Source organism: Akebia trifoliata, chromosome 11 (genome assembly GCF_017979445.1).
Source record: "Akebia trifoliata isolate Shusen 1 chromosome 11, ASM1797944v1, whole genome shotgun sequence".
Lineage (NCBI taxonomy): Eukaryota > Viridiplantae > Streptophyta > Magnoliopsida > Ranunculales > Lardizabalaceae > Akebia > Akebia trifoliata.
Window position 1 is genome coordinate 11,928,888 of NC_141385.1, and position 20,287 is coordinate 11,949,174.

General features: G+C 34.2%; 1 long non-coding RNA gene across 15 annotated transcripts; it reads left to right on the forward strand.

Moving 5' to 3' along the window:
* Window positions 1-1,820: 1,820 nt before the first annotated feature.
* LOC147390947 (uncharacterized) lies at window positions 1,821-17,223 on the forward strand. Of its 15 annotated transcripts, none has more exons than XR_015182973.1 (11): window positions 1,821-2,427; window positions 2,562-2,614; window positions 3,981-4,233; window positions 5,565-5,642; window positions 11,749-11,854; window positions 13,229-13,315; window positions 15,534-15,609; window positions 15,742-15,966; window positions 16,165-16,228; window positions 16,710-16,825; window positions 16,924-17,223. It is a non-coding gene; the product is annotated as an uncharacterized LOC147390947 (long non-coding RNA). The 15 variants fall into 15 exon arrangements; XR_015182967.1 differs by lacking the exon at window positions 15,534-15,609 and having other exon boundaries at window positions 1,831-2,427; window positions 3,959-4,053; window positions 4,168-4,233; XR_015182965.1 differs by lacking the exon at window positions 15,534-15,609 and having other exon boundaries at window positions 1,831-2,427; window positions 3,981-4,090; window positions 4,168-4,233.
* Window positions 17,224-20,287: the final 3,064 nt, after the last annotated feature.

Consider the following 20,287-nt stretch of genomic DNA (forward strand, 5'->3'; position numbering starts at 1 on the left):
GATGGCCGGTAGAGCTGTATCATGGAGAAGTGCCAAGTATACCTTGATTGCTACTTCCAATATGGAAATCGAATTCGTTTCTTGTTTTAAGGCTACTTCGCATGGTGTATGGCTTAAGAGTTTCATATCTAGGCTTAGAATTATGGATTCTATCTTTAGGCTATTGAGAATGTATTGCGACAATTCAGTTGCTGTTTTCATAGCTAAGAAAAATAAAAGTGAAAGTCGAAGTAAATACATCGACGTTAAGTATTTAGCCATAAGGGAACGTGTTAAAGAAAAGAAAATGGTCACTGAGCACGTTAGCACTGAATTGATGATTGCCGATCCTTTAACTAAGGGCATGCCATCGTTGAAATTCAAGGATTATGTAGTGAATATGGGACTTGATTCCATTATGTAATTTTTCATTATATATACAATGTTATTTAATGAAACTCTTATAATTATGATGTTTTCTCATATTTAAGTGTACCTTAATTTATTTTGAGAAACCTCATTTGTGTAGGACCAAAATAGACATAGGGTTTATTCATTAAGAAATGTTACCACATAAAGTATAATATTAAGAAATAAATATATTGTAATACATGAAAGGTAATACTCGTCATTAGAGGACTTATCGCTATGATTCATGTATTTATTACTTAATACTGATTATCGATGGATTTAAATAAGACATTTGTACTGTGGACCAAGTGAGAGAATGTTAGTTTTCGATTCTTGCGGACAGATCTAACAAAATCCAAAATCCCTTTTTTTTCGAAGTTTTGTTAGTAGTCTACAGTATCTTCAACGACACGTTTCTTGAAGTTAAGAAACGTCACCCACGAATAGATCACGTTGTGGTAACTAATCGAGATGTGGATGAGTGCTTGATGGAAGCCTCGATGAAATCCGGTTATATTTAGATCCGTTTGGTCCCAAGCTCTTTACACTCAATCTTTCCTTCAGTTTACACCATCTAACGAGAGTGGATCTGAGTTTTGGAAGTGCCAACCAAGACAGAAAACAATGAATTGAAGTATGCAGCGAAAACAATGGTTGGAAGTATGACTTCATACAATTTTGGGCACATTTTCTGATTTCGATTATCTTTATTAAGTTTTTTATTTTCGTATTTTTTGAAAATCAATGTTTCAAAAAATTAACACCTGATACAGAGAAAGAACACCATCTACTTTCTTCTAATACCTCTCAAGGCGGCCTTTAATTACTGCAGAAAGGGACCAAAGAAACATTGCATATGTTAGTTGGAAGGATAGAAGAAGAAGACGACAGTAATGAAGCCGAAGAAGATAAAAAAAAAAAAAAATTAAAATTAAGAAGACAGTAACGAGGCAATGACCAATGATGTAGAACTAGTGGAGGAAGTTGCACCTAATATTGTTTTTACAATTTTTATTCTTAGTGGATACTTTGCACTTTGTGCCATGATTTTTTCCCTGGGGGGTTTTCTCAGGTTTTTTCCATGTTAAAATTATTGTCTCTTTTTCTTTTATTTATTTATTTATTTTTTAGAAAATGCTATCTCCATCAATGTGACCGTTGGATGTTAGGGATTCCCAAGAAAAATGTATCCCTAGGTCATGTACATGGAGAGCCTCAAATGTGGGATGAGAGTAGAAAAGTCCTTTTTCTTTTTGGTGCGTTTTAATCACAAATTAATTCTTCCATGAATTTCTACTCTAATAAGCAAACCAACAGTCCCCATATTCTGATTCAGTGGTACAGTAAAAGGTGAAAGACACGGGTAAGAAAAGTGTTCTCACTTATAAGAAATGCCATAGCAAAAAAAATGTTCATCTCAATTTTTAGGTGAAGCCTTTGGCACCAGTGTTGGATGAAGATCCCACAATCATGGAGCGGAGGGTTGCTCTCGTGAAGTTGTTGGAGTGCCTAGGATGAGATCGACACAGTAGATTCTTTTTTAGTGTCTAAATAAATAAGTTTTATTTTTCAGAAAATTAGAGAACACCAAATATTCCCAACACAAATGTATGGATAAAATAAGCGCCACTGTACACTACAAGGAAAATAAAATTTTAACCGATATATGTCTTTGTTAAAAAAAAAAAAATTGAAAAACCCGCGAAGTCGCGAAGCTGCGATCGGCACTTCCGCCATCTCTATTTTTTAGACTTCATATCTCTCTCCCGAAGCTGCGATCGTCTTGAGACTTCCCCCATCTCTCTTTCCCTTTTAAGCTGCGAAGCTGTGATATCGAACTCTCCCTTTCAAGTTGCAAAGCTGCGTTGTCTTCTTCGAGACTAACTCAAAGTCGTCTTCGAGGCTTCTACCATCTCCCTCTCTCTCTCTGACTTTCAGAGTTTTAAAGGATTTTTCATGTTTCAGATCTCACACAATTACAAACTACTCGAAATTATCCTCGATTTTGGTTTCTTCATGTTTCAGATCTCATAGATTGTGAGTTTTTTTCAATTTTTTTTTTTTATTTATAGCAAATCTGGTTTTGAAACATTGATTGTGAATTTTGTTCATTTTTTTGAGGAAATCTGATTTTATTATTTTGAACCATCAATCGTCCTTGCCTTCCATAGCTTCTGGATTCAATTGTGCGTATTCAGTCAGAGGTTGAAGGTCTAAAATCCTGGTGAGTCTCTCTCTTTAGTTTCAAAGCATCAATCCTAGGGTTTTCAACTTAGGATTCTAAATCCATAAAACCTAAATTACTGATTATATAGGTTAGTTTACAACATTGGTTGAGATTACATTTCTAATCATTTAAAGACTAAAACTCCCAAATCATTTTTCAGATTTTGATTAAAGACCAAAATCAATTTCAGTTTGGTTTTCTTTGTTTGAATTCTTATAGTTTCTGTACATTTTCTCCAAATAACTTTTATGTTTCTGTTTTTATTACTTTTCACGGAGTGGTTAATATATATTTGGTACTTAAATGAATTTAATCTTATGGGATCATGATTTATGGCATTGGATCGGTATGTTCTTGATGAAAAAGTTATTATAGAGAACAAGTTAATTGAGTCATTCTTCATGAATTAAATTAAATTTGTGGAACTACCATGTTTATCGTTAGAGGTCATTGACGACGTTTTGTTTTGAAGTTCTAATCTTTGTTGTAATGGTGAGGAGAGTTTGTGGTAAAAATGTTTGAAATGCTTGTTTTTGGCATGCTTGTTTTGGAGGGTGTCCTTTGTGGTGAAAACTGGTGTGCCCTGCCTTTCCATCATTATTTCTTTTGAGAAACATATATTGTGAGCTCCTTTTCTCTACTACTGCTACTATTGCCCCATCATGTGGTCTTCAAGCTGCGGCATGTCAGGGGACTTATGTTGGCAAGTTCTTTACTCTCTTATAATATATAAGTTCTTTACTCTCTATGGGAGTGCATAGAGTTCATTGGGTCATGTTGGAATTGGGTTGTTTTCTAAGATGCTATAGGTGAATTTATCAATTCCTTTTCCTGCTCTAATATGTGAAAGGTCCATTAGTGTTTGAAGGATAACTTTGAAAAAGCTTCATGAACCCAACCAAAATGAGCATTCAATCAAAGTTGATGATAGGTTTTTCTCCAACTGGGGGAGAATGGTGTGGCTTAGTAGTAGGCATTCTAAATCATATGGTTGATTGAAGATAAAGATTTGTTTGAAGCCATAGTACATAGATGTAAAAGGAGGTCCAAAAAATTTTAATACTATCAGGCTCGTGGGCAGACTCCTTTTGAGACACAATCTTTTACATAGATTTCCTATTGAAAAGTTGTCATGTGTGTTGGAAAACTCAGTTGGATATCCACAAGTGTCATTTTACTACTTTGTCTCGATTCTGAAGTTTTAATACTCAAAACTTTGTTGAAAGTTTAAGTCTAGTAGTGATTGAGATTTAGGGGTATTATAATATAATTAAAAAATTATTTATGGTAGTTTAGATATATTGTTGAGATTTACTACTTAGACCTTTAATTATATTTTAGGATTTTGTATTCTTATAAACAGATGTTATGAGACATTTTAAAGGAGTTCACAAATCAACTTCCGAGGTTTTTCTTGGATCAGCACACTGGAGGAGGTTTTTTCCTAGATTTCCCTACGAAATCACTTCAATGGTGATCAAAGTTTTATCTCTTCTTTGGCCTACCATACTTTTTGTATAATATGGATACATTTTTTCCGTGTGTCCAAGGTTGAAGAATTTTCCTTGAACATTGAGGGCTTGGATTGAATGTAAAGGTGGCATATATCCTTCAATGTAAGAATTTTTCCTAAACCCTAGATTTCATTTTCTAGGTTTTTAATACTTTTTCTAAGTTTTTTTTTAGTTATCAAGCTTGATTATAGAATGCTGTATTGGGATCTGTACTTGTCCTCTTTAAATACTTGCTCAAATTTACTGTTGTTTTGCTAAGTTGGCATTGATTGAAGATTGTCGCATGGGTTCAAACTTAAGACAGAGGAATCTCAATTCATTCTTTTGTCCCTGGTTTTATCTTTGTTATATGGTTTTCAGGTTGTTATGTTTAGATATGGATTTTTTTTTCATAAGCATCAAACAACTTCCCATTAGATTAGCTGCAAAACTTGATTATCCCATATTGACGGAACAATGCTGGACCATTGTATCTATTAATCTATCTATATTTAAAACTATCTAGCATGTTCACAAGAATGTATGCTTGCATCGTGCTTGAGCATCTACTAGAGGAGAATCGATGGATGAATGAGTCCATTACTGCCATAGCTATTGTGAGTTTTGATTTGAGCATATGTTTTATAATTCCCTTTTATGATTAGTGTTAGATATATGGTAATTACATATGCAACTGGAGGAACAACTGGTTGATTATCCATGTGGAACTCAATGACCATTAGTAAGGTTTGAAATCTTACTAAGTCATGGTAGCATGATTCATAAAGTAAGGTTTGTTCAAGTAACGAATGAGATAAAGCAAGGGATATTTTGTAATAAAATTGCAATAGATAGGTTTGCCCAATAAATGTCTCAATAAAAAATGGTATGCTTAAAATGATCTACGGTTTTCAAAAGATATATCTTTGAACATGTGGAATAAACTGGATGGATGTGTTGGCATACTGTCTTGCTAAGGTTTTAAATTTTAATGAAAATTTCAGGATTTTTTTTCAGTTTTGGGAAACCAACAAACCAAAATCTTTGTAGAAGTAGTGTTCTAGCTTCTACCTATAGATAAAGAGTTGATCCTCTATATGTTGGTTTCTTATCCTTGTTTGAAGTACTTATTTTTTTTCTCAGCAAAGCTATTAGTTGGCCTTAGAAAAATAGAACAGAGGAGAACATTTTTTTTTAAATTTTATTTATTATACTAGATTTTATTGAAATTTGTCCAAAATTTTGAATTTTGGCTATTTTATTTTGATCCTGTGGAAAACCTAGTATCTGTTGGGTTCTTATCCTGGTTTTTTGCTTTGGTTGTCTTCTATTCAACAATGAGTACAGTTAGAAGTCACTTTTTAATATATGTTATCTTCCTTAAATGTGTGAAACTTGTTATGGCTTTATGTTTCATTGGTGTGCCTTTTCATGATCCTTTGTTCTTTATATAGGTTAGATTATTGGATGGAGCTTCTATTTATTCACTTTGTTGTTCATGGGTGCGGAATGGTTTGCCTCAAGAAACTCAGGTTCGCTCATTTTAATCTTAATGGGTCCTTGTGTACAATTGCAGGCTTTTAATGCTTTGTATGTTATGACTAATTTTGATACAACCTGTTTTTTTTTCCCATTTTATAATTCTTGAACTCATGCTCTCTCTTATCTTTGTTATCATCTGCACCTTGTCCCAAATATCGGGTCGGCAACATGAATCCTATTCAACCATATTAATTAAATGGGCAATGAAAGCAACAATATTAGTATACCTTTGAATCATTAAGAAATCTCAGAAAATTAGAAGGAAAGATATAGAGCAATCAATGGGTCTTCTAGAATCTAGGAGGGGTTGATTTTAGTTCTAAGGTTTCTTTAAATGAATTATAAAGGGTTTCCCAGGGCATTTGAAATCAGGTTTTGGGTGATGGCGTGGTTTGAATAGATCAAAGGTCACTGGTTAAAATGAGGAAAGGGTAGCTGCTAATTGGCTTATGTTTTTGGGTTATGGCGTGGTTTGAATAGATCAAAGGTCCACTCATTGAAGTTTTTGAGGGTGCTTTGTACCATTGTTAGATTTTCAATGAATGAATGATCTAATTGGCTTATGTTGTTGCAATGTCTTGTTAGCTTTTCATCAGCTTCATGTGTACAGATATTTTGTTTGATCTATCATGGCATTGTTATATAAGGTACATAGCATGTTAATTAAATTAGCTCATTGTAAATATATCTGACATGGATACACCACCAATTTTGAGGTGGCCATGTAACATATGCTAGGTAAGCCCACATGAAAGGATAAAAACACAAATGTGAATTCCGTACTAAGTTCTTGACGTAACCGTTATTAGATGGAATAATGAGACATTCTTCATTCTTTTGCATATATATATATATATATATATATATATATATATATATATTTTGGTTGTTTGGTGAAACAAGCACTTGTTGTCTTAATTTCTGGTACGTGTTTTAAGCATCTCTTTTTTTCCTTTTTTGTTGGCTAAAGCGATGATCAAATCCTGAACAAAAGCAAAAGTTGGAGCTTTTGGTTATAACTTAAATCTTCTGCCAAGACACCCTCCAATTTTCAGTAAATTGCAATTCCATCCCTTTAGGTTTGCTTATGCCTTGGGTTAAGTCAGCCCAAGATAGTAGTGTTGAATGTAGGGGTGTCAATGGGAACCCATTTTAATTAGAACCTAACTAGTGTCGAGAATCACTTTTTTTCTATACTTAATTAGAATTGAATTTCTTAGGAAGTGAAATCATTTCAATTGTATTCGAGAGGTACGTATTGGGTATCCGGATTTGTATTCTTGTGAGTTGGACTTCTCAAATTCAACTTTTGAACTCTTTATTAAGTGTTTTGTCTCAAATCAATTTTGAGGTGGCCATGTAACATGTGTTTAAATACGTGAAATGGATCTAAACACAATGTGAAAAAAGCCCAAATTTGACGGTCTTGGGTCGTCAAATTTCATAAAATTCGATGGACAAAGGGGTTGAATTGGCATCAAATTTTCATTGTCAAATTTTTTTTTGACGACCAAAACTGTCAAATTAATGAAGGATGGGAGAAATTCGACAGCTCTAAGCCGTCAAATCTGGGAATATCTAGAATTTTGACGGTCCTGGACTGTCAATATTCAGTTTCTAAAATTCGTGAGCCTTGGCCCATCAATTTTTTCTGTAGAATTTTCCAATTTTCACGTAGTGAAACATAAGAAAATTCATGAAATTCTGGCCATTTTAGTTGTGAACTGAAAAACAAGTTTGGACAATTTATAAATGAACATAAAAAATTTTGATGGTTCAAAAATATTTTTCATTGATGGGTGAGGTCCTACTTGCAAGGCTTCTCCATAATGTGGATTTATACTAAAGTGCGATCACAGAGATCGACACAATTAATAGAAAGAACAGATTTGTAATTGGAATTGGGTGAGATGAGAGTATGAGATCGTTATCGAACTAGTTTTACTCATCTAGCAGTTATAAATATCATTTCTTTTAACACAAAGGGAAGTGTAAAGTAGCTCCTAATGGACAGTCAGTGGACATTATGTCCTGATTTTGAAATCCAATCCTGTTCAAGAAAAAAACTTGGCAATAAGACCAAAATAAAGAGAGTGGTAATAAACACAAGTTTATCAAGAATGCCAAGATAATATGGAGAAATCTTCATTACAATGTTTGTTTGTTTGTTCATTTCAGTGTGCTTAAGATTGAAGTCTTCTATTCTTAACTGGGGTAATAAGCTCTCCAAGATTTCAAGAGACTGATTTGCCAAACCCCCAAGGGATTGGCTCAGCACTAAAACTAGCAATAAGGGTTTGCTTCCTTTGGTCGTGTGTTCAAAATTGGCCGGCCTCCTGATTTACCGAATTGCACGTTTGGAAAACTTCCATGGGACTAGTCCGTTCTAACTATAATTGTTTTTACAATTAGTAGGCAATTGAAAAGAATTTCAAGAGAGTTATGGTGCAAGCTGATTCCAAGGTTGCAATTCAGATACTCAATTGTGTTTGGAATGGTTAGTACTTGGGAGGTTAAGCATGTCCTTATCAACATCAACAGTCTTGTGCCTCAGCTTGAAGAGATCAGCTTCACACTTGTCTTCAAGGAGGCTAATAGAGCTGCAGATTATCTACTGGTTGTAATTTTTCGATAGAGATAATTTGTCAAGTGAGCTTTCATAATATCCTGAATTAGGATAAGGGAGGTGCATCCCACCTAAGACTAAATTGTGGGGAGCCTTCAATGGCCTTGTAAGCTTGTTTCTCTCTAGTTGATCTACTTGGTTGGGGGGGGGGGGGGGGGGCTGCTTAAGCCCCCGATTACCTTCCAAAAAAAAAACGTAACAACTAATGATCACTTATTAGACTGGGCTAATGCATGTTCTGCTTGATTGAGTCACCAGTGACAACATAGAATAGGTTTTTGTAATAGAGATTTAAAAAAGCTTCAGAATCTAGCACAATACCCTATAAGTGAAGGATTTCAATGAAGCGTGGTTTCTAGGAACGTAGTTACTGGAAATGCTAATGTTGTTAGTTTTAGAAAATAATCAATATAGAGTATACGTAGGATTCAATAACTGGAAATGGCTATATTGTTCGCAGAACTTAAAAGTAATTAGTGATTAAATAGGGAGTTTGGGGGAGGTTGTAAATTACTTAAACATGCTTCCAACTTGACTTCTGTCATATCTTTATACCATCAAAGGCCTATCCCCTCCATTCCATTTTATTTCTAGTGGGATCTTAATCGCTTTAAAAACCTCATTCCGTGATCTTTAGGGCCTTCATCTCCCCTTTAGAACCTTACAACTTCCATAAGGGGTGCAGATAAAGTCTTATGCATGTGAATAAACACATAAGTGTCAATTGAGCACACATACGGCAGATTAAAAGCTAAGTAAGATGTCTCCAGTTTCTGCATGAACAAATTTGATGACCATTTTATCGTCGTTCCTTTGACAAGGGGTGCAGAAGTGAGAGTGATGTAAGGAAACATGACTGTAGTTTCCTTTTTAGTTCCCTTCTAAGTGACCCCAGGGGTACTATTTATAATGTTTGGGACTATCTGATGATAATAATACCCCCAACTTATAATGGCTTAGCCTTATTTGGTATTGATGTGTATCAAGATTTGGGCACATGCACAAACTAGGCCTGACACTTCATTAATCCCTTTCCTTCGTATGACTTGCATGAGTATCTAATAGTCTGTTAGTTTTATAGGTGGTAACACACTTTTGCATTAAGTGAACCATCCGAATGTAGGCTACACCTTTGAACTTGGACTATAATAGGCCTTCGTTGCACAAATCATCTCCATCAACTTTATCTCATATGTTTATATGATGAAATAAATGAAGTAGTTTGAATAAGCATTTTGATTTAAGACGAGGTTTGCAAATATAATCCAGGGGAGGTTTAGAGATGCTTGACATTATATTTGTACACTTTCAGGTGTATGTTGATGTTTTTAAAAATCAAGGTGTTAGTTATTGAATTTTGGGACTGCGAATTACATGTTCAACGTGTCCATGGTTGATACCTAAGATGCCCACTTCATATGGTATGAAAGGGTACAATGAAACACGCAATCCTATTTTGGGAGGAAAGATGGTGTGGAGATTCCCACTATGACTATGTTCTGTTCGTAGGATTGCAAAATTGCCACTATCAATTAGGTGAGACAAGTAGATGTTTCGAATTGTCTCATAAGTGGCCTTAATGCTTAGGAGATTGATAGCTATGCATCCTTAATTAGTAAGTCTAGCATGTTTTAAAGGACTCTCATGCACCATAGATGCAATGAGAAACTTTTCACGCTTGTCCAAAAACAGTTAACCCTAGATGTAATGTGATTCCACTTACATGACTTAATTGGGAATGATCTTTTTATGGTCCTAAATTTTATCATCTCATGTCGTCCATAGTGACAAAGTCGGGGTTTGGGTATTATTCAATAAGGGATAATTTCTGAAAAAATCAATAAAACTTGACAAAGTTGTGAAAACACGAGAAATAAATAAATAAATATAATGAACAATAGAAAAATATAAAAAAATATTTATTTTCATATATAAAATTACAAAATAATATTTAAGTGAATGACTAAATGCAAAAAGAATCACCAATGAAATCCCGACTAATTGCATTTATTTTGTGAAAATGATGATTTATTAAAAATCTTAATTTAATCATATTTTTTTAAAAAAAACTGAGAACTTCTGTAAAAAAAATTGACAAAAGTGGGCAAAGTCGGGAAAACATGAGAGAAATTAAAAATAAATAAATTTAACTTATTATAGGAAAGTACAAAATATTTATTTTCATATATTAAATGACAAAATAGTATTTAAATAAATAATTAAATGACAAATCAATATTTTTCACTACAAGAAAATGGTGAATTAGGAACAACATTGTAAAACGGATTTTAGCCGTTTCGAATTAAAAATGGCTTTAATCTGTTTCACCATTAAAGACCCTTTCTAATGGGTACTTGTTGATGGAAAAAATCGAGAGAAACCTCTCAGGGCTCTCATTCTAACATGGATGATAATAATCTCCCATCGATCTCTCCCCTCTTATATTTCTTCCATCGATTTCAAAGATTTTTTCGATTCAAATCGATTTCAACCCTATTCTTCTTCGATTTTGAGAAGGTGAAGTTCATTTCAACCCCATTCATATTCGGTTATGAGGTGGTGATGCTCGTTTCAACCCTATTCATCTTCGATTTCGGTAAAGAACTCGACTAGCAAACCTGTAAGATCTTAAACAAAAACCCTAGAATCAACATTTATTTTTCTTTGAGTTTTTATAAGTTTTTGTTCTGAATTGGGTTGATCAAGGATTTGTTTTTCGATTTTTTTTTCTTGAAGCCAAATGATTCTGTGAGATCTGATTGATTTTGATCTCAATCAGTGTGACCTTTGAGCTTCTTAATCTCTTTAAAGTTGAGATTTTAAAGATGAGTGATCTCTCTCTTTATTATTTTTAGGGATTTTGAGACCTAGATTCAGATAATCACTTTAGATCTTTCTCTGATATTTCGATTGAGGTTGTTAGATTTGAAGTGTGCTTTGGTTGCTTTGATTTGTAGAAGAAGAAATCTAGTTTTGCTTGATTTATGTGGCGTTCTGGTTGATTTTGTTTCTATCTTAACATTTGTGGTTCTTGTTATCGAATTTTTCAATTTCTTAGATCTGCATGTTGATGGACACACTAACATTTTCAAAAGGTTGCACCTGAATTTAAAAACCATGTTATTTAGAAATCTAGTTAAGTCAGGGATTCAATAAGCTATCAAACAGTTTGTAATGGATTTCAAAGTTTAATGAAGTCTTTAGAATATTTTTATAAATTAATCACAGATGAGTATGTTAGAGTTTGGTTTAGAAGAAAGCATTTGTATTTGCTCTCCACTGCTTCGTTGGAAAGTAGGAATTTTTTTTCCATTACATCATCCAAAATAAGTGGGAATTTATCCAAAGATAAATGTTTCTATGTATTATCTAAGAACAAATGCATTAGATAGTTGGGTTGGATACTACTACTAATTCTCTTATAGATAGAGGATCACTTGATTCTTATCATGCACGCTTTGTTTTGGTAGGTAAGCTATATTAAGGGGGCATCACACACAAGAACCTTAGAATCCGAGCTTGGGGCACCACTCCATAAGAGGTTGTTCACAGCTTAGAGACACATTTGGTTGCAGAGTATGTATATTCATCTTTTTTTTTATGCACTGAGACATTTGGTTGTTCACATCTTTTTGTAAGTGCGGTAAACATTCCCATGTACATCACTCTTAGGTGTACCTCAGTAGTATTTACAATGATTATAGAATATGGTTTGATGGGTCAGAAGTATTCATATAGAGTTGTTGGCAGGTGAGCAACTCTTTCTCGACGCATCTCTCTCTTAGCTCATACTTTTGTTCTGTTTTGAATCACTACTCATTGATTGATTCATCAAATGTTGGTACTTGGTATTAGGTTTCGAAACATTTCTCAAGAATAATTATAAACTTTAAGTTGTTAAGTAATGTTGTAATTATTATTTTAAACTTATGAGATCTGGATTTATTTTTTATACTTCTCTTGGGTTGATGAAAACCTCTGCATTTATGTTGTAATTGTAGAGTTAGCCATCTGAGTTTGTCTTACCCCTTTCGAAGTATGCTAAAGTTGTATTTCACACTCTCTATCTATTGGGATGCATTTCCGGATGCTCTCTGAGACTAAAGAATCAGGTTTCGGTGGTATAACCATATAGTTTAGTAGTTTGACAGCAGATTTTTTTATCAACTTAATGCCCTCTTGAATTCCGTGTGAACTGTATATGAACTTTTGAAGTCGATATAGAACTATGCATGCTTTTTGTGTTTCGTTGGGCTTATATTTGAGGGAACTTATTACTTCTGAACTTGCATTGAGGCTCATTTCCATCTTAAGTGAAGATCAGTCAATGCCAAACATGGACACAAAATTTCTAAACAATACACTCGAGACGTTTGTAAAAAAGGTAACAGTGTGTGCTAAAATTAGGAATGGGTTCAATGGCTGGTATCTTGGCTTGATTATGCTTACAATGTATAAAGAAATCATTTTCAAACATATTTATGGACTTCACTTCTTCCCTACCAGCAGCCTATAGGCACCAAAATGGGTTTCATGTAGTTGCTCTATTATATTAGAGGATAGTATGAGAGACTTGTCTTTTTGATGAGTGGTCTTCCAGCAAAAGAATCTCACCAAATTAGTCCCATAAAGTTTTGGAAGCAGAACCTGACTTGTTTTTTTGACTCACCATTGTGTAACATAATAAGAAACCTTACAAATAAACTTGTTATTGGAAATTCAAGCTTGTTTTGTTTTGGGTATTGGATATTCAAATTCTTAAAATTAACTTCTATGTTCTAACATTCAATTAGAAATCGATGTTCTTGCTGGGCTGATCATTTTTACTTCAATGTTGCCAATGATGACTTATCTTGCATATATGCAAAATTGTTCTCAATTCTTAAGATAAGGTAATAAGTCACCTGAAATCCATAAATTTTTTTGACATGGACATAACTTCTTTTGCAGCATTGTCTGAAGTCAGCCTTTAGATTCAACAAGAACCAATTTCCAGAAATTCTTACAGTGGTGGGAATAGGTTTCATTGTTTCTCAGGTACTTCTCTGAACCTTAGTTATTCCAACTTTTTGGTGGAACTGCTATGGCTACACCTGTATATTTAAACTTGTATTGTCAACGTGGAAGGAGAAATATGATACTCCTTTGTATTAAACTTTTGTGATATGCTCACCATGTGCCTGCATATATCTCTTGGTGCTTTCAAGGTTTTGAAGATTAAATGTGGTAGATCTATAATTCTTTTATGAACACAACATCCTCATAAATGGCACCTATACTGCACATTTTAGCCCTTTGTTGAATGTACTAAAAGTTATTATGTTATTATCCTTACTGGATGAAATCACTTAGTGGAATTGACCAAGTATGACCTTCCCGCATGTATCTGAGATCTATTGTCTCTAGTGGGGCTTCACTATATTGCCTTAAATATCAATTTTCCTTTTAAGGATAATGATGAGAAAGTATTATATCCAACATTGAATTACTTTGGAAGTGAAAGATAATTGTTCCTTGAAGAAATTTCTTGTTAATTTCTACAACACATGAGTACTACTGGGTTATATGCGACATTCTAAGCTCTTTTTTTTTTCTACACAAGATTTGAAGGGAAAGGTGGTTCTATTAGATTTTTGGACCTACTGTTGTATAAACTGTATGCATGTGTTGCAAGATCTTTGAATATTTGGAGAAAAAATATAAAGATAAGCCAGTAAAATTCTCTTTATTTATTTCAAACATCTACCTCTGCTAGTTATCTAGGATCCCACAAGAAATTGGCTTCTACTTCTATAAGTTTCACTACTTCATTTGAATGATAAAAATACCTAGACTTTGTGCTGATTTTGGAGGTACACTCTGACCATGTTCTTCCTACAGAACTTCCTTATAACATTAAGCCCATTTCAGTTTTTGAAGTGCTCTAAAATATACCAAAACTAATGCCCATTTCAGATTGAATAACTCTTACACATCTCCAACTCTTCTTCTTCCTCCTCCTCCTCCTCCTCATCATCATTTCCAATCAGCTCCTTCATTTCATTGCAAGCATTTACCTGTAAAGAAGGAAGTTGTTGGAGGCCTTGTGTAAAACTCAACGTGAAGAGATTCTTCAATCTGTGGCAATCATAAATATATAGCCCTGTAAGGTTGTGGAAGCACCCATTTGTTACGTCGCCGCCCCATTTATTTATCAAATTGCGTAGCTCATCCAAAATGAATTTCCTCAATTTGGGAAGGATTACATAATCACGCCCTTCTCCTTGCTGTTGATCTTCTTTCTCTTTTTGTCGTTGATGTTTATGTTTTTGTTGTGTATCATAGTGAAAAACCTTTTGCAATTCCTTACAACCCCACACATTCAGTTCTTCAAGGTTTTGCATTCTTCCCACTAGACCATATGAGAATAGAGGTTTGCGCAATTTGTTACACATAAACACTTCTAAGACTCTTAGGTTAGCAAATGCACACTGTTGAACCTTGTTTTGAAAATTAAAGAGACATTCCATTTGGTCACACCATTGAAGACTGAGATATTCCAATAAATTGGAACCTACAACAACAACCAATCTTTGCATCCCTCTAAAAGTAGCTCCCCTGTTCTTCCCTACATCATCATAATCCAATTCGCCAAAATTGGACTTGACATATGAAGGAAATTCTGGATGTTTGGCCAACTCTAATGTAAAATCTATTTAATTTTTTCCAAGGGCCTGACATGTCCGGAAATAAATATTCATCATTTTTGAACTCCACTTCTAGAGCTTTCAAACGATGTAACGATGCTTTCTCCGTACATCTAGCTAATGGTCCACTTCCATTTTCTTCAACATCCCATCTAGAAAAGCTATACTTCATGTCCAATATTTCTAAATGAGATAACTTTGATATCACCCCTGATGGTATCCTTTCTAAATAATCCTAATCCAGCTTTTACAAGAAATCCATGTCCATCATCCTTTAAGATTTGTATAGCCACATCGCATACAACGTCATGCATTTTCACATGCTTATCATTAGAACCATCCAACAACAAGCCAGAATTCTTCAATCTATGGACAAAAGCACATATTAAAGGTGTATATGTAGCATGTGTTCCTGCATTAAACATTTAGTTTTATTACAAACCATATTTATGCCCTGATCTGAACCCTGATGATGCTTGAACTCTAACATGTGTGTTTATTATACCAAGTTACCGTTACATAACCCTAGATGTTCTTGTTCTTCTTCTACCACCATAATGTGCTGTCAGTCTAATGAGACATTGTTCCTTACCTCCCATGAGTTAGAACTATGCAAGCCCCTTCAGACTAGCAAAGATCAAAGTGGTAATTGTACTAACTAGATCTAACACTTCCACATTAGCTTTAAAATAGCAGATGCATATACAACAAAAAAGATACATGTTAGTGCTGACTTTCTGTTTTATTTCTTTGGTTGGGTTTTATTCTCATTGACAGGGCAACTTTTTGAGTGTTCTCTTGCAAAGCCACAAGCTGATCGCAAATCTGATGCAAGACTCAATTTGCATAAGTTTACTTTGTTTCTAGTTAGTTACCCATATTGCTGTCATGATAATGAAACCCTATAGGTTCCAATATGTGCTGGTCCTGCCCTTCAGAGGAGTAACGAGCTTTTCAGCTTTTTCTGTGCATTCATTTTGTTGCAACCACCACCTACTTCAGGTATAAATTTCTAACATACAGTTCTTTGTAATTTTATGTTCTTTCCAATCCAAATCAGACTTTCAGGCATCTGATTATAATGTCATACCACTATCCATCCTTGGAATGGTTTATATCCGTCCTTGGAATGGTTATGAAATTGCACAACTACCACGATTTATCTCACAACGCCTCTCTCTCTCTCTTCGAATTGCACAGCCACCTTGAATTGCTTTGCAAATCCACGAATCTCTCATGGATTCCTCACCACGGAGTTTGACTGGTAAGTTATTGATTTTGTTCAAATTTTTGTTTGGATTTCAATCAATTTTGATTAAGTTTTTTGTTGTTTGATTTATAGATTTTGTATTTTGGGGCAATCCATGAGATCTTTGTAGATGGCGTTATTGTTATTGTCCAATGAAATCTTTGTAAATGACCATATGAGATTTTATACTATTAGCAAAAATGCCATTGATTAATGACAATGTTATTATTGCTTTTTGTACTGCTATACAAGCATCTATGTATGTGCCACGTAATTGTAACTTGTTTAACGGGTTACAAGAGAGTGAAATCTAACATTAAAACTAGGGATTCTAGGATGATCATTTCTTTCTCAGATATATTGAATTGAAAACTCATCTCATCTCATCCATGGATGTAGGCACAGTCAGACCAGATTAAATTTGTCGTGTTATATACATTTTCTTTTAATTTTATCGCTTTTATGATTTGATCTCCTTTTTGCTGCTTAATACCAGATTTCAGGGAGGACAGGGATCCGTGGGAAACGAATCAGTGGCATGGAAATCATACCAAATATGTTGATCCATAATAGCGAGGTGACAACCATTCTTGTTATGTATGGCTTCCTTAGGTAATATTTTTATTTCACATTTTGATTCACATGTTTAGTTCATATAGTTCAAGTCCTTGGGTAAATATTTTTGAGCCACAAATTTTCTCTTAATGCAGAATAATAATTGGGTCGATTCTAGCTCACGAGTTGATGCACGCGTATATGCGTCTTAATGATACTCCCTCGTAAATAGGAGACCTTATGCTATGTGGACAACTATAATACTTCTTCTCATGAACTCTTTGTATGAAAGCTAGATCAAGATAATGACATCTTAGTAATAGGGCAGTTTTTATTTGTAAGCATAGTTGGTTAAGAGTATTGATGGTGAAGTATTTGGTAATTTTGTAAATTATGACTCATTGTAATCCTTTTTGTGTATAAATTAATGTGATAGAGATCCTCGATGTTCTCTATTTGGGTCTATTTTGATTGCGGGTAATAGGTGCGTAGAAAAAAAAATTAAAAATTAAATTTTTTTAAACACTTTAGATATTAGTTTATGATCACTTAAGATATCGGTTTGTAATTGATGTCTAAAGTCTCAGACTTTGGACATCACTCTCATAGACATCGGATTTTACATTGATGTCTAACGTATCTTTCGTAGTGGTGTGTTCCATTTTATAAATACATATTTGGAATGGTATTTAGTCGTTCTAAAATTTGAGATTTGGGATGGTTTTCAGCCGTTTAAACTCATTAACGACGCCTCAACCTCAATTAGAGGTCTATCAACTGTTTCAGACAGTATTAGGAAGGGTTACAAACCGTTCTTAATTTACATTTTTGTTGTAATGTTTTTTTTTAATATAAAGAAATCGCCAGATTTTTCATCATGGTCTCATCACATCACGGATAAGTCAAACCATTCAAATTATTTTAAATTAGGGTAAATTACCATTTCGTGCATTGGACATGGGAAAATTTTCATTTTAGCACATTGTTCATTTTAATTCCCAAAAACATACTTTTTAGTGAGATGGTGACTTTTATAAAATCAGTGAAATCTTCACTTTTAGAATAAATAGAAGGGATTTCACTATCTTTTAGCGATATCGTTACTTTTATACATAAACGAACAAGATTGTCACTTTTCAACCTTTTATCAAGGAGATCGTCACTTAAAAATTCCTAGAATCTCGCAATGCATGTTTTCAGAATTAAAATAAACAGTACATTAGAAAGGGAATTTTAACAAAAGTTACACATCTTTTTCCAAATTTCCACTTAAAACTAGAATGATATTGCCCATGGATTAAATAATTGGGTTTGAAGCCCATTATTAAAATGTTAATGGCCATAAATATTTGACGTTTTATCAGTAGTGCCTATGATCCTCTGCTCCCATTCACTTTAGAATTATGATCACCTACTCCATCACGTTGTGTACTTAATCAACTCAATGAATAATTTGGTGCCAAGTAGCACAATAAAGGGGAAAAACAATCTAAATTTTTTTTTTCCCAAAATTAGAAACTCGGAACGACTTTCATTCAGCTGAAAAAATATTTGTTTTCTTTGAATATTTTTTTTTTTTCTGATTATGATTTTCCCATGAAATCTGGAAGGCTGTGGTAAATTTTTGTTATATTTAATAAATAGAAATTTGTCCACCGAATTGAACCCCGGTCGGACCGACTAAGCAAAATTTCGGTTCAATTATGGGTTCGGTTTTTAAAACATTGAAATAAAAAACATAGACTTATTAAGAGGTACAACTATCAAGAAGCATCAATCTTCAGATACAAGAAACTCACGGAACTACCACCTCACACAAATAAACTCACTTCAATCTGACGGAAATACCACCTCGCAGAAATTTTCAGTTCCTCCATTCATTTTGAAGAAAAATGGTGAAAAGAGGAAGAAAGAGTCCTCACATCAATAAAGAAACTTGGATCAAGGATGATTTGCTTAAACTGTGGGTTATTGCTTCCACGTTGGACGTCAAGAAGACAGACAACAACAACAACAACACTAGTTCTTGTTCTCTTTGTGGAAAGTCCTTCCCCTGCATGGATTCATTGTTGAATCACATAACACACACCCTGAAAGAGCTTGGAAAGAATTTGATCCTGATAAGCAAGAAGTTCTTCCAATGGAGGCGCCCAAGAAGACATTTGTCATGGACCCACAACAGCAAAAGCCTGTTCTCCCCATGTCAGATAATAATTTCAGCAAAGGTCCAGTACTGGTGACTCAGAAGAGCTCGCTACGCATCAAATTCAAGTACTCAAAAAAAGATATGCATTGGACTATTTCTAAGGTGCCCGCTGATTCACATGAAGAACACCATGACATGACGTTGGAGAAGAAAAGAAGAAGATAGTAGTAATGAAGCCGAAGAAGATAAAATAAATAACTTATCAAGCTGCACCTAATGAGGATGGTGCTCATATAATTGCTTTACTATTTTTATTCTTAGTGGATACTTTGCACTTTGTGCCGTGGTTTTTTCCCCTTTTGGGGTTTTTCCACGTTAAATCTTCGTCTCCTCTCTTTCTTTATTTTTTGGAAAATGCTAGCCTCAATCCACAGGTTCAGGCTCTATATGAATGTGACCATTAGGAAGTTAGGGATTCCCAAGAAAAAGGAATCCACAGGAAAATGGTGTTAAACCCTAGAAGATCCGAATCGAGCAAAAATATTTTGCTCAGAGAATCCACAGGAAAATGGTGTTAAACCCTAGAAGATCCGAAACGAGCAAAAATATTTTTGCTCAGAGAATCCAGGATCCTCCAATCACACGAGCCTGTGTGTATTGAATGACATCCCCAGTACCCTCATTAGGCTTGACGTGCCACATGCCAAGAAATCTATGAGCATTTTGACGAGAAATTCTGTGAGCAGAAATATCACTCCTAGGAAACCTGTGTTTTTGGTGCCACAATAGAACACCACCAACGTATGATAACAGGGTGGAATCCATACAATTTGAAAATTAGTAGTTGTTAAAAGGCCTCTTGGTGTCAATAATCAAACACGAGAAATAAATCATTGAAGCACTACAATGAAATCCAAACGAATTAAGAGCAAACCAAACACCATTGAATGCATGTAATCCGTAACTTGTTCTTATTTATATGTTCATTAGTTTTGGATTGTAATTGTTTTACATAAAAAATTGTTGGACAAGACTCAAGAAAAAGTTTTCATTAATCACAGATTCTTCACAGAGTTCCAAAGAACTTTCCTTTAATAAACAAACCTTCACTCCATATTCTGATCAGTAGTATGGTAAAAGGTGAAAGACAGGTAACAAAAATTTTCTCACTTATTAGAAATTGCAAAAGAAAAAAAAGTTCATATTTCACAAGAATTGAAAGTTGGTTTCCATCACAATTTGAAGGTGAAGCAGTTGGCACAAAACTATTTGATGAAGATCATGCAATCATGGAGTGCAGGATTGCTCTTGCGAAGTTGCTGGAGTGCTAAAAAAAAGTAGATTTATTCTTTTTTTTGTAATCGCAAGAAAAG